General features: G+C 36.6%; 1 long non-coding RNA gene across 2 annotated transcripts in view; it reads left to right on the top strand.

Moving 5' to 3' along the window:
• LOC129080453 (uncharacterized) overlaps window positions 1-10,185 on the top strand; it is a 30,351-nt gene extending 20,166 nt beyond the window's left edge. For both annotated transcript variants that reach the window (XR_008530183.1, XR_008530182.1), the window contains 3 exons: window positions 1-129; window positions 4,404-4,512; window positions 10,135-10,185. This is a non-coding gene — a long non-coding RNA (uncharacterized LOC129080453). The remainder of the gene's footprint in view (window positions 130-4,403; window positions 4,513-10,134) is intronic.
• Window positions 10,186-16,181: the final 5,996 nt, after the last annotated feature.

Genomic DNA, 16,181 nt, shown 5'->3' with positions numbered 1-16,181 from the left:
AAACTATTTTGGTGATTCAGAAGGCCCCACAATGATGGGCAGCTGGGGATTGGCACTTTCATCAGACAACATGCCCGCTCATGCTTCACGTCTGGTGCAGAGTCTTTTGGCGAAACATAAATCACCCAGGTGACCCAGTCCCCCTACAGCCCAGATTTGGTGCTCTGTGACTTCTGGCTTCTCTAAAACTAAAATCTCCTTTGAAAGGAAAGAGATTTCAGACCATCGATGAGATTGGGGAAAACACAACGGGGCAGCTGGTAACTGGGAGAACTCTGTTAGGTGCCAAGGTGTCTTCTTTGAAGAGGACTGAGGCGTCATTGTCCTATGCACAGTGTTTCTTGTATCTCTTATCTTCTTCAATAAATGTCTCTATTTTTCATATTGTATGACTAGATACTTTCTGGGCACGCCTCATATATTACCTATATAATTACTGGAGTATTTCTTATTATTATGAGAATAAATGTGAAGTACCTGACACAGGAGGTGTTTATTCTATCAACAGTAGTCATGGAAGAATACAGCAGTGGAGGAAAAAAAGGTGGATTTTCCCCCTCATTTACTGAAGCCTAAAGTGCCAGTTGGGAGAATCAATACAAGCCACTTACTTAGGTCTTGAGGCATAATTGAGTTAAAACACTTCTGTCCCCATCTGCAATTCTATTAATAGATACCAAGCACTTTAATCAATGTGTCTGAGGCCTGCCTGCCTGCACGGATGCAAGCCTCTTTAAGGCACAAACACCTACATTTGTACAAGTCAGAGGGTGTCATAGCTGGGGACTGAAGAATAAGCCTAGACAGAGCAAGACAGGCACTACCCTGGGGCTAGAACCCCACCAAGTTAATGCTACATTAATTCTCTTTTAGAATGATTAAAGAAATTCATTTATATTTCTATTTCTCATTTTCCAAATAGACTTAGCCATCATTCCAAGTGTATCACAAAACTCTCTCTGAACAATTTCTATCTCAAGATGAGAAGGCCAGAATTGTGTATTTATATCTTCCTTCTGGGCCACTCAGATTTTGAAAAATCTGTTTTTAAAAGGTCGAATTTTGGAAAAAGCATTACATTTAAAACTCTGATTTTTATTTGTCATTAGCACTCTTTTTGTTGACAAAACTTTTACTGGATCAATTTTAAATGATACCTTTTTAAAATTAATAATCAGTTTTTAAGCTGCAAAGTAGGACTAAGAAATAGAAGAGGTCAGGTTTCTTCCCCCCAAAAAATAGAACAAAAATATCTATTTTCTTTTCTTTATCCTGGAAAAGGTGTTAAGGTTAGAATATCAGCTTGAGGCTGGCTTTAGGAGGAAATGAGAAAGAGGAGAGGAGAGAGAGGGAGAGACAGCGGGGGTGGGGGAGGGATATACTTTTTTTTCATGGGTAGGAATAAACAACTCCATCTTTTAGTGGCACATAGCACCTTTATAATTTCTATGGTGCTCGCATCTCTGTAATTCTTACTAAATCTTTAGGTCCCATTTTCAGATCTACCTGAACTTTTCACATTTTATTAAGATTATAGTTACTTCCCTTCTGTGAATTTCCATATATCTATTCTCAGAAAGAACCAACATCTAACCTCTCCAGGTATTACTGTAAGACCATCCCACCTAGACAAAGCAAATGCCTTGACAAGTAGTCTCAGATTTCCTATCAACTTTGTTTCTTCATCCACAAATGTCCAAAGTAAAATAAATAATACTGCTATATTCAGCTGCAATTTTAAAACTTAAAAAAAATAGACTTAAAGCATTGCATCCTTCAAGACAAAATGGACACTGATAATTACTATAATCAATTCATCAAAGTGATTGCTAAGTGTTACAAACAACAACAATAAAAACTGATCTGGAAGAGTAAGATAAAATGACTTTCCAAAGCCTGTAAACTGATCAAAGGGGATAAGTTTCATTAAAGCAGGAGCTAGTTCAAATCTCTGTCATTCTCCTCTAGCAAAGCTGTACTTTTTTTAAAAAATATTTTATTAAGTACCTATAGATAACAATACAGTGCTGTGCCAAATTAAACTACTGACATCATGTTTAAACACCAACAATTCACGTGTTTCCCAAACTGTTTTGTTTTAAACATTGCTGGCATGCAGAGAAGTTGAAAGTATAGAAAAACGTGTGCTCATATACTCTCCATCTACATTCAACAATTCCCAATGCAGAGGTAGACAAAAGTAGGTTTACAATTGTTCATATGGAAAAAGACATGCAGGTTACAATTATTTCAGTAGCTTTATTAACTCAAAAAAAAATGTCACAGTGCAACTGTAAACCTATTTTTACCCACCCCTGTATTCAGTGTTTGTGTGTGTGTGTGTGTGTGTGTGTGTGTGTGTCTCTTTTTCACAGACACACATAAACGCATTTTGATAAACCTTTGTCAAAAAAGTTCAATCATCACAATACTTCATGTTTAAACACTTCAAATTTCTAGTAACAAGGTGTGACATTATGATTTACAATAAGTAATATATATTTGGTCTTTGTTCCCATTCCTGGCACTTAGTTCCTAAAACTCTTGTAATTTCCTAAGCGGTAAGGGCGATGTGAGAATCTTTTGTTATAATATTTGTTTTTTTGTCCTCAAATAGTTCCAGTTCCTGATATAGTTCCAGAGTGATAAAGGAGAAAGGTGGGTCCTGTTATTCACAAAAGCTTTTTAAACCACACTTAAGTTTATATTAATGAGATGACTTTTAGGAAGCCAATAAGGATAAGTGCTTGTCACAAGAGGAATCAACCATGTGATTAAATTGTTGGCATTTTCAGTGACCCCTGCAACCTCCAGAGAAGGGAGAAGGGCTAGAACTTGAATTAATCAGCAATGATCAAAGACTTAATTATTCAGGCCTATGTAATGGAGCCTCTGTAGAAACCTACACAAATGGGTTCTGAGAACTTCTGGGGTTGTGAACATGTAAAGATGCTGGGAGAGTGGCATGCCCAGAGAGGGCATGAAAGCTCTGTGCCCCTTCCCACACACCTTGCCCTATGCATCTCTTCTATCAGACTTTTCCTAAGTTACATCCTTTTATATATAATAAACTGGTAACCTAGTAAGTAAACTATTTTTTCCAAGTTCTGTGAGCTGCTCTAGTGAATTAACCAAACCTAAAGTGGGGTTTGCAGGAACCAGCAATTTATAGCCAGTCATACAGAAGCACAAGTAACAACCAGAACTTGTGACTCCCATCTGGAATAGGGGGAAGAGGGAGAGCAGTTCTGTGGCACTAAGCCCTTGGCCTGTGGGAGCTGACTTTATTCCAGGAATATAGTGTCAGGATTGAGTTAAATTTTAGGATGCCCAGCTGGTCTTGAAGAATTGCTTGGTGCGGGAAAAACCCACACATTTCATGACCAAAAGTGAAGTGAAATATTGATAGAGAGACATACAGAAAGTGTTTTTTCCTTTACTTGAGGACATTTTATCACTGAATCAAAATAATATTATCATAACTAAGAAAATGTCCAGGAAATTCCTAGCATCTGAACTCTGGCTGATGTCTATATTTCTCTAATTGTTAACAAGTTTACTTTTTAAGTTTCATTGTGTTGAACCAAGAACAAAACAAAGCTCTCATATTATATTTTGACCTCTTTGATTCTTTCATCATCTCTTTAATCTAGATGATCTTTCCTCCACCTTCTTCCCTTCCTTTTTCAAGAGTCCAGGCCAGTGGATGTAAAGACAGTACAATAGTCTCAGTTTGTCTGTTTCCTTATGGTTTCATGTACCTTGTCTTTCTATCTTCTGTATTTTCTATAATCTGGAAGTTAGAATTAGGACTTGATGAGTTTTGAGTTAAATATATTTGGCAAGAGTATTCACTTCATAGATAATATTGAAACCTCACATGAAATCATAACAGGGGACCACTATTGTTACAGTCTGCCATTATTAGTGCTGTTATTTTTTTATAACTTGGTGAAGGAGTATATTGATGAGTTATATCATGTTACTTAACAATATCCACAAATTCAATGTATTAAAACAACACATACTTATTTTCTCTGGGTCAGGAGTCTGGTCATGACTTAGTTTAGTCCTTCCTTTGAGAGTTGCATACTGGACAACCAAGATATAAGGAAGAAATATGGTCTTATCTGAGGCTCAACTGGGGAAAAAGTGACTTTCAGCCATTATGAGTATTGGCAGCATTTACCCTCTTACAGGCTGTCCGATTAAGGGCCTCAGTGACTTGGGGTCTTTGGGCTATAGTCAAATTATTTGCCATGTGGCTTTCTCGCTATGCCAGCTCACAACATGGCAACCTGCAGCCTCAAAGCCAGCAAGACATATATGACAGTATTTTATAATAGAATCACATATATGTAATCACATATATCCTGTTATCTTTGCTGCATATTGCTGGCTAGGAAGCAAGTCACAACTACTGCCCACACTCAAGGAGACAGGATTATACAAGGTCATGAACACCAGGAATCATGGATCATGGGAATCATCTTAAAATCTGCCCTCCAAAAGGTAAGAGCCATGTTTCTCCAATGTAAAGGCACATTTTCCAATTAGCAATGAATAAGCGCCCTGTGGAGTGATACTTTGATACCATGTGAATAATTTAATATATTAATTGTAAAATACAATTTTTGAATATTTTACATTGGAAATTATTCAATTTAATATATTCAAAATTATTCAAAATAATATATAGTATTAATATAAATTTAAAACATATATAGCATATTATATAGTATATATTATTTTAACATACAGATTTAAAATGCATATTATATAGGTATATATATAACACCCATCTGTTTGTGTATATATATATATGTTTGAATATACATATTTGAATTCTGAAACTCATAGATATTTACAATTCAAAATTAACTCTGTAGGGCTTTTCAAAATATTTTATATTATTTTATGTTTTCATGCTCTTTCTAATTGTTCCTAATATCAAAACATTTAATTATTTGTTCTTTCGACAACATATACAGAACAGTCTCAAATTGCAGTATGAAAATTATTATTAACAATAATCCCAGTAAGTAAAGTCTAATTTTTCCCCTTAGCATATACTCTATTAGGGGTAATAGAGTATTGCATTCCACAGTTCTTTGAAATAAACTGCAAATTCTGCTGAAATGAATAACTTTCACCTAGTTTGTTTTCTACTTATGTACATGTAAATTCAGACAATCACTTGTAGAAGTCCCCAGGAAATCTGAGATAGATTAGCGTGCAATTTCTTAAGGACTGCTCTCAGTATCAGTACCTGAAGGTGGCGGGGAGGCAAGGTTGAACAGAAGGAGAAGTCAGACTGCACTGTAGTATCAGTTAAGAGCTCAGCCAACCATATAGTGGCCCTAGAGCCAGAAGAGTCCTTCAGAATTGTCACAGTTAGGGTGAGAGGTCCAAGCTTCATATCCCTGTGACCTTCAGTAATTGGACATCAGATACCCTGCAAAGGGCATGTGGTTTTGGGTTAGTCAACCTCCATCACCTGGTAATTGAAAGTTTTCAGCCAGTGACTAAATCAACAGTTGGGTGACTCTATCAGTCCTAAAATAGAGACCAATCAGATGACATAGAATATATCACAATTTACAACCTTATGTCACTTGAATCTACTTGCGTCATATTAATTCAAGGCCCTGGTGGGTCCCTTTTGGGTGGAAAAAGCTCACCCCCCACTACTGTACATGACTTTGAAGCTGCAACGGATTATCTTCATGTTTATCTATTATTACGCACCCTAGATTTCCCTCGCTCTCAGTCTGCTGGTCTTGGTGGTTCTATGTAAGATAAACAACATCCTCATTCCTGAGCAGTCTCTGCCCCTGCTTCTTATTGTCATTCTAAAGTTCTGGCCACTAAAGTTATCCCTTTATCATCAAAATTGGTCCAGGGAGAAGTAAGAGATATGTATTTAGGATAACCTGGAAGGCAGTGTGTGACAGCAGGCCCACATCCTCATCATGAGCCGGGTCGATGCCCTACAAGGATGGTGACTTTTGTTCTTCCCTGTCAGTGCCTTGACAAGAGGAGCCATAACACTCGAGCAACAGTCTTAGTGCAGAGTTCAGTGCATCTGTTGCTGTTTGCCTGGTGGAAGCATTTCCCTCTTTGGGAAGCATAACTTCCGATCCAGAAAGAGCACAGAGTCAACAGGGTGTGGGTCACAATTTCCTCAAGTGAGTCACTGGACATAATGGAAAGTGTAGTTCTTCCAGTCCCCACCTCCCCACTTATTGTTTCATATATCCTACCCATTGAAGACACAGCATCCATATAATGGATGTTGATATAAGGTGTATGTGATGTCTTAGAGGGTGGTGCCCCATCCTCACAGTATATTATGTCCGTGTTGATCCTTTAGCTGTGCCTTCTATAGTTCAGTCACTTGCTCCACAGAGAGAATAGTTTCTGAGTGGTATGGAATAAGAAAGGGCATGCTGACTCCATATAAAAATATATCCGCAATTATGTGTGTGTGTGTGTATGTGTGTGTAATTTCACACTGCCTTTGCTAAAGCAGGTCCCTTGGTCCCCTGTGACATTATGTTGGCTGTCATGTTGATACACAAAACATTCTGCAAGGTCTTACATAGTGGTTCTGGAAAACAAATGGATTGATGTCAGTCATTCTAAAATACAATATGACTAAATACACTCAAACCCATGCTCTTGGCCTCTCTACCATTCTATCTTTATTCTTTTACAGTTCATATATTGCTAGAGGGTCTAAGATTATCCTGAAACAAAGAACACTGAGCTTAGACCCTGAGAAATATACAACAAAATGAGAAGCTCAGTCCAACTGAAAATGTGAAGGGACACAAGCAGTTCCCGTTCTTTTCCCACAAATGCCTATGAATAAGCATGGGCAGTATTTATTGAAAGCTCAATACATGCCTGCCACTGTTCTAAGTATTTGGCTCTGATTAATTCTTTTAAACTTTTCAATGGCCATATAAGTAGGTTCTATGACTATCTAATTTCATTATTGAGGACACCAGGGCACAGATAGATTAAACCACTTGTTCAGTTCCTCTAGCTAGTTAAGAAATGAATCCCGAGTTCTAACCTGTATCATCTGACTTCAGAGCCTCTGCACTTAAATCCTGTACCATATTGCTTCTGAAAACAAGAAAAGAGGGAAAAAAGACCCAGGATAGATTTTTAAAGAACTCTCTTAACCATTCATCATCATGTCGACCAACCTAGCACATGAACCTTCTGTACCTGCTTATCACAAAGAAGAAAGGATGTGTTTCTCATAAGTAGAAAGGGCGTCAGCCTTGGATTTGAGTCTTGCTTCAGCCAATTCTCGTTGAGAGACCACAATAATGCCCAGCCCCATGGGTTTCAGTTTCCACTGAAGTAGGATTAAATGCTTTCTCAGGATCTCTGGCTGTCGCATAACTAGGAAACAATTATTATCATGGATTATGTGGAAGTCTCTGGAATTTGGTATAATGGGTTTGTGTGTTTTCCACATAAATGGGACCTCAGCTGCTTACATGAGAATGTCTTACCCATCACAGGAGAAAACATCAATGTGAATTTTTCAACCCTTAGCTCTAGTAGAACTCATTTGAGTGAAAGGTACAAATGTATCCTAGAAGCTAAAACCTGATGACAGAAGGTCAGACAGCTTGGGTCTCATTGAAGGGACATTCTTCTCTTTGAAACTAGCAACCAAAGCATTATGCTGTGTGACAAGAAGGTGAACTTTAAGAAGCCCTGAAAAATTGGTGAATTCATTAGCATTGGCCATTCTGATTGCAAATCAATGACTCATTTAAGCACTCTCCTGACAGCTACCGAGTTGTTTCCTTAAGACAACTCTTTAATGAAAGAAAGATCCTGAGAATATGAACTACTTGGTTTCACATAAAGGCAGCAAACAGACTAAAACCTAGGTTACTTCTCACCGTCAATTAGGTGAAGCAAATGAGTCATCCTTGTAAAAATAACCACCTTTCTCTTTCTTCTTTCACAACACAGACACTTTGTCATTAGTTAAGCTTATCTAAATTGAATTACCATCCTTCCAACCAGCATTTTGCTCCTTAAACTGATGCACCACAAATGTCTATTAAAGTATCAGACACACACATTGGCCAAAAAGAAGGGGGAAAAGTATCTAGTGTACATGCTCATTCATTCAGTCATTCTACCAAAAGAAGTGTTGGCACTTCTCTAAGTATCATGTTACATATTAGAAACACAGAAGTGCATAAAGAAGACTGATTTCTTTCCAATGAAAATTATAAATTTAGCATAGGAAATAGAAAAAATACAAATGCAATTATAATAGTAAGTGCAAAATGTACTACTCAGTGATTTCAAAGCACTAGAGGGAGAGCTGAATTCCTTGAGACAATTGGAGACGTGTCTTTAGAGGCATCTTCACGAACTGAGTCTTACAGGATAAAGAGATTTAGCTGAAGGAGCCAAAGGTCATCAGGCAGAGAAGGAAGCATATGAGAAGGTATGAAGGTCTACAGGGAAGGATTCTGCCTGGTAGGGGAGGTCAGATGGGAGAACATGTCTCAGTTGCCCAAGTCTAAGATTTTATTGCTCAATATTTTTGAAATAGGTTTTATAAATATATGAAAGGTAGTTTAAAAAACAAATAAACTGGCTCTCAGGTCAAATATACCTTTAACACTGCTAATTACATCTAGTCCTCCATCTCAGGACATGAATATACAATGCACAACTATGAAATTTGTGTAAAAAAAATCTTCATAGGAAAACAATGAAAAGAGAGGGACAATGAGCATATATTTAACAAATATATAGTCAACAGTTGTATATTACACACAAGAGGGAAACACATACATATGAAATAATGTAGACTGGTTAAATTAGTCATTATACATCTATACTATTTAATAAGGTATAGCTTTTAACAGAGAAGTGTGATTTGTATATATTCTCATGGAAGAAGATCGTTTGAATGAATAAAACAATTTATGAAAATTTATGTATAGTAGGTACCATTTTGTTAAAAACAAAACAGTGATATAACTGTGTGTATATTTATATGAGCAGATTTAGAATATGTGTATGAAAACAAAACAACCAATTATTTATGATCATTGTTACTGTTGGAGAGATGGGGGAATGGAGAATGTTTTAAGGACCTTAACTATTTAAAAAATCTTTGCACCTCACTCTTTCACAAGATTGTTTCTTAAATGTTTATACATAAAATATTATTTTATGTTATATGTACTTTATATATCATACCATAATATATATTTACTTATATTTTTTCTTTTAATTATATCTATATACTGACATATATTATCTAATTAGCCAGCTAGTTACCTAATTTTTCTTCTGAGTCTTCTAATTTCTAATGGGCTTCCAACATATTTCCTGTGGGCTTGCCTTGGCTTTTATGTTGTCCATGTGATGATTTATATCACCACTAGATCTCATTGTTCCCTGGTTGGTTTTATGTGACATGCTAAGCATAAAGGTCAACACTTTTATAACAACTGACCACAGTCAGCAATGCCCTGAATCCACCAATACTGGCCCACTCTAGCAGACCGGCCCAGCTAATGAAATGCAGCAATAGATTCACCAACATTATTCTTTCAGTTTACTTCTTTTCCATAGGAATTTTAAACATTGTACAGCGCACGCATGTGCACAAACACACCAAGATTGTCTCAAAGTAAGAATGCAGTCTTTGAACAGAGCCACACCTTGGGTAAGGTGCTTTCCTTCTCTATATTGTGTTATACATGAAGGTAATAAGCAAAGGAGACAATAGTATTTTGCATTGCTTTATGAAAATGACAAGTTATATGCAAGGATGTTTTATTATTACATAGACCCTATTTTATCATTTAGCACCATTCAGAGAACACTTAAGGGGGAAGGTATCCCTAGGAATCACTCTTATTCCTTTATTCGCCAAATACTTATTAAGCTTTAACTGTCTTCCTGGCACTGATTTAGGTGTTGAGGAAATGAGAGTATAAAAATATAAAAAGATATCCCTATCCAAATAGTGCTTACCTCATCGTGGATAGATACACAACACAAGCAAGACAAATAACTAAAATATGTGCAATTGTATTTTGCTTATGCTAAAAGGCACGTTTGTTCTTGCAGAGTTTCAATATCTCTGAAATCAGGATGCATCTTACAGGCAAGATCATGTTATTTCAATTTTTTTTCTTCTAGTACATACACAAATGTTGCATCTCATAATCATTGGTGTCTAAGACTGGATGATATATGGTGTACTGTGGGGGTAAAAGAAGGAAAGGATTATAGTTCTGGAAAGGATAAATTTAAATAGGGTGAAGATTCTCTGGAAATGTTGTATTTGAGCAACCAGGAAGAGGTGAAGGACTTGGCCTTTCAGTAGATCATTGTAAGTAGATGCAACAGCAAAATAGACAGGCCTGAGGCAGTGTGGCCTGTGTGTTGGAGGAGCAGCAAGAATGTGTGTGTGGCTGGAGCAGGGCGAGGGAGAGAAAGTATGTAAGGTGAGGTCTCAGGGCAGTGACCAGGGTCCATGTCCTGTGTAGGCTTATAAATGACCATAGGGACTTCAGCTTGACTTCAGAGTGAGATACACTCTATCAACGGGTATAGACCAAAGCACTAATATGGCTATGGAAGAGGTTGAATTCTGGTCTATTTTGAAGGAAAAATTTTCAAGATTTGTCTATAGGATGGAGGGAAGAATGAGACAAGGTTAGCATTGGGAATTGGTCAAGGATGGTGCCAATGTTTTCCATATGAGTGAGCATACCATTTCTACAGACAGGCTTCAGTACCCAAAGTATTCATTTCTGAAAGATTCTTTCCTGAGGTAATAGATGATAAAGAATTGATTTGACAAAGGGTTTTGTTAGTACAATATGGTGTTTCCATGCTTGAAGGGATAGATCAAAGAACCTGCTACACTTTAGTAGGGAATGGATATTTTATATGGTGTCATAATTCTGAGGGTTTAAACTTGGAACTGAAGTCTGCATGGACCTGAGCCAAAAGCCTCCTGGAATGCTGGTCTCTGCTGTTCCCACACACCCCTGAATGAGATAGTCTCTGTCATGGTTTGCCTGGACCCCTCCTTGGAGTTTTCTGAATGGTAATTATTCATAAAGCATTTAACCAAAACTTGATCAATTTGTCTTTCCAAACATTCGGATTATTATTATTATACCATTAGGAGATATATCTGATCACATGAAGCCAAGACACCAGAAATCACACTGATTTCTGAATGCTTTCAGAAATCACACTGATGTTACCATTTATTAAGAGTCAACTGTTCATCAGGCAGTTTAATTTAAATGTATCATATGTAATTCCCACAATTTTTCAAGGTAGCTATTATCATACCCATTTTGGGAAATGAGGAAATACAAAATATGTAAATGATACACAAGGACAAGTATGGCGTAATGCATTCAAGCCTTCAGCACTATTTCCACATGCCGTATCATTATGGGCCACAACAGGGATCCTGATATGGTGTAGTTTTCTGCATTATCAAGGAAAAAAATCCAATCTTATCTAAAACATTTTAATATGCTAGGCATTACACTAAAATATTTCATAGCAATATCAGCAACCTATACTTACAGAAGCAAAAAAAATAGGCTCTTGCATTTTAGAAAGACCAGGAACACTTATATTTTTAAAATGGAGGGGTTGGATTTATTAATAACTTTATCATCTTAAAATTCTACTACAAGAACAGACCAGTTACAGTAGTTGAAATTTCACAGTACAGCAAAAAACAAGAGCTTTGGCGTGGATAAATCTGGAGGCAAACCCCACATCACATCTTACATTTACTATCCATAAGGGACTCAACTCTCTGAGCCTATTTTTCCATTTGTTAATATGAAAAAAGGCTGCTTGCTTTCAGTGAGGACCCAGTGTAAATGTATGTAATAAAACCTCACCTGTCCATAAAAGGTACCTAAGATTAAGGCAATTTCTAGTGAAGCCGTGTGGTATAATGATAAAAGCCATGTGTCTTCATTCATTCTGGCTGCTACAACAGAATGCAATAGATTGACCTGAATTATAATTCACCTGCATTATAAACAATAAACATGCATTCATCACAATTCAAGGGGCTGGGGAATCCAAGGTCAAGGTGCCAGGAGATTCAGTGTCTGGCAAGGACCCTCTTCCTACTTCATAAACAGCCAACTTTCCATCAGTCCTTCAAGGGCAGAAATATCAAGGGAGCACTCAGGGGTCTCTTTTATATGGGCACCAATCCGGGGCCCTCATGGCTTTGTCACTCCCCAAGGGCCTCGCCTCCAAATACCCTCACATTAGGGATTGAGTTTCAGTGTATGCATTTGGAGGGGACACAAACCTTCCACCCATAGCACTGTGGTAGACAAAATAATGACACTGCCAAAGATGCCTGCATCCTAATCTCTGGGACATGTGAATATTTTATGTTCCATGAAAAAGAATTAATATTGAAGCTGGAATTAAGGATCTAATGAGATGACTTTAAAACAGGCAGGTTTCCTAAACTTTATGTGTGGGCCCAATATAATCAAAGGATCCTTAAAAGTAGAAGAGGTAATAAGGAGAGAAAGCTAGAGAGATGGCAACATGCGAAGGACTCGACTCGACATTGCTGGGTGTGAACATGGAGGAACAATACCATAAGCCAAGGAAAGCAAGTGGCCTCTAAAAGCTGGAAAGGAAATGGGTTATCTATTAGAGCCCTGAGGAAACCTATTGCCCTGACAATACCTTAAGCTTAGTCCAATGAAATCCACTTCAGATCTCTGACTTCCAGAACTGTAAAATATTATATTTGTACTGTTGAACCCACTAAACTGTAGTCATTAATTATAGTAGCAACAGGAAACTGAGAGCCAGAAGCTAAGAGTCAGGAGGCCCATATTCAAATTCATGCTCTGCCACTGACTAGTCATATTATCTTGGAGAGCTTTCTCTACCACTGCATGCCCTATTTTCCTCATCCGTGAAGTGGGAATGAGAATACTAGCTGCTTCGTGCTCTTAGGGGGCTAAGAGAGTTACTACATAGCTTAACCATTTAGAGTGGTGTATGGCTCATGGAAATTACTTAATACATATTAGCTATGGCACTTTCTTAGAGTCCAAGGATAATGGTCTCAGTGATGTTGTATCTATCCCTTTAGTGCTATAAATATGCAATATATAATTTTTAATTAAATGCAATATATATGTAAACATATATATATATTTATAGCATCTTATTTACAAAAGGTGCCATATGTAAGCATAAAATGCTGGACACATCTATGTTTCTAAACTATTTGCTGCATAAACTTAGGGAATGGTTAATAGAGTGTAGAACTCCCACCCAGGGATACAAATTGAGGTCATGCTGGTGGGGAGGGCAGAGACAAAGGAAAAGAGGATCTCAGCTGTGATCATGAAAAAGAAAAGAAGGCAAGTATGTAAAAACCCCACAATAATGGCAGACCAGTTGCCATTTTTAACCTAATAACACTTTTTCCTTTAAAAAACAACCTTGTTGCTTTCAATCATGAGTGTAGAGAATGAACATAATTACTTGGCATTTCAAAGAAATAAAATTCAAAAGAGCCACTGAAGTTATCCATCCCTCTTTTCTAAACTTGCCACATCAAAAATAGATGTCCCTGGCATGATAACATACTAAAGCCATTTTGAAAGAAAATTAGAATTTTGATTCCTCATTTTCCTTTCTCCCCAGTAAGGTTTTAAGCAGATGGGAATATCAGTTTAGTTACTTGACATTTAGAAGGATAAATGACTTAAGAGCTTTCTGATCCACTCTCATTGAAGCATATTTGATAACATCTGCCCAACATCTTACACTCACATCAGAGCCAAGTATGATTTAACAAGAAGAGATTGGCTGGAATCCAGGACCTCAGGATTCCATTCCTGATCCTGATACTAATAACTAACATTGCTTCAGTCACTACCCAGTGATAAATACAGCTTCTTATTGTATGGGCACCTTGTTTACTATTACCCTAGATCAGCAATTTTCAACAGGTGGGCTAAAAGAATTTCAAAAGATGCAATATCTGGCTATTTAGTCAGGGGCACTGACCACTTTTAGGTTGTTAAATTAAAAAATGACAACAGCCAACAGAGCAATAGTCATCCAATGTGAATGAATTAAAATTATACCTACTTTTACTTGTCAAATCAGCAAAAATATATAGTTTTGGTGTGCCATAGAATTTTAGTAATTAGCTCATGTGTGCCATGAGATGAAAGAGGCTGAAAATGGTTGTCCTAGATAGTATGTAATTATTAAGTCTAAGAAGTTAAAAACAGTATATGGCATAATTTTTTCAAGGAGAAAATAATAGTGTACATGGGGACAAGTTTTTACTCTATCTTACTTTAGATTGTATTAGAGAAACTGCAAAATTATTGGATGTTATGGCTAAAGATCTTTTTCATATAGAAGAAAACTTTATTCTCTTACTATTTTTTCTGAAGACATGCTGCCATTTTTATTAGAAATTCAAATTCTTTTTTATGCAATAAATTACAGTATTTTGTTTACTATCTTACCTCAGTAGTTATCAGCCTATGTCAATAACAAAAAATATACAGTCTAATTTTTCCATGTTATAGTGTACTTTTTAAGAAAAAAAAAAGGAGCATGTCATTCCTCAGGCATTTATGAAGACTAACTGGGCAACCTCCACCAGATAAGAACCATAAAACAATTATCAATGTTCATCAAAATCACTTGAACAAATAGAGAGCAAGCACCTCCTGACCCAGTATTCACACCTAAGTGAAATGTAAATCTCTTCTGATGCCTCCATTTAGACACTGGCTAATAGATAACTTTTACTCCACAGAATTGTCCTCTCTTGCAAGGGTATGTCGGTTCATTCATGTTCTATCTTGAGAAACTATGCAAAGAGTCAGGACTCAATGTTTGCTGAGTGAACCGATGGAGGAACTAATTTACTTACAGTGCTCTTCTACTCTATTGGCTTGGCTCGTAAAAGTAGGGAATTTTCTAATAGAGATGGTCTCATTGGAATTTAGTTTGCTAGGTCACTATACTACATAAGTAAGGGTAAGGAAACATTGAATTCTGAAACTTGAGGGAATCTGAAAAGTCAACAAATTCAATATTCTGGTTCCCCAATTTTTAGAATGATTGTAGCATTTCAGGGGCCCTCAACAGGTCATCTAGTCAAAATTTGACAAAACACTTCATGAAACATGCTATGCTATGAACTTTATGCTATGAACCTGAATTAAATTTGGGAAACGGTTTGATGTAACATTTTACTTCAAAATTATGTGTGCCCTAATTTGAAAGAATATAAGCACCCCTATATTCATGGTAGCATTATTTACAGTCACCAAGATATGGGAGCAGCCCCAGTGTCCATCAGCAGGTGAGTGGATAAAATCATATTGGGACATTTACACAATGGAATACCACTCGGCCATACAAAAGAAGAAAGTTTTACCCTTTGCAACAGTATGGATGGACCTGAAAAACATGACGCTAAGTGAAATAAGCCATTCATAGAAAGACAAATACCATATAATTTCAATCACATGTGGAATATAATGAACAAACTGAACTAACAAGCAAAATAGAGACATACGTATAGAGGGAGCAGGATGATAGCTAAGAGAGGGTTAGAGGGTGGAGGGATTGGGCAAAAAGGAAAAAAGATTCATGGACATGGACAACAGTGTGGTGATTGTTGAGGGGGACTAAATGGTAATGGAAAATAATACAATAAAAAGTAAAATTATGTGTGTTTATGAAATAAGACCCTGCTGGTACCTATAGCTTGCTAATTGTCTTTACTATCTAAAGGTCTTTATCAGGATGAAGGGTACATATAAATGTATCTAATCAGCTGCAGAGGTTAAAATTAAAATCACTAGTCTATTAAAGAAGTGGAAATTTATGATTAAAGAAAAGGAAAACATTTTCAGTATTCAAACTACATAAAGATAAAAATAATATGCTTTTGTGATGCTAATTTAGCTGTCACCTAATATATTCAATTCAATAATTAAATTTAAAATTATTTAGTTACTTGGGGTTTTCTTATCTAATATCTTTAGAATACAAACTCTATAAGCATAGGGATTAAATATATTCACAACCAAGTACATTGCTTAGTACCTACATCA

This window comes from Pteronotus mesoamericanus, unplaced genomic scaffold, assembly GCF_021234165.1.
Source record: "Pteronotus mesoamericanus isolate MK-2021 breed Mesoamerican mustached bat unplaced genomic scaffold, CSHL_Meso_final contig_90, whole genome shotgun sequence".
In the NCBI taxonomy this organism is placed as follows: domain Eukaryota; kingdom Metazoa; phylum Chordata; class Mammalia; order Chiroptera; family Mormoopidae; genus Pteronotus; species Pteronotus mesoamericanus.
Note: the sequence above shows the minus strand (reverse complement) of the source record. Positions and strands in the feature narration are given on the sequence as shown.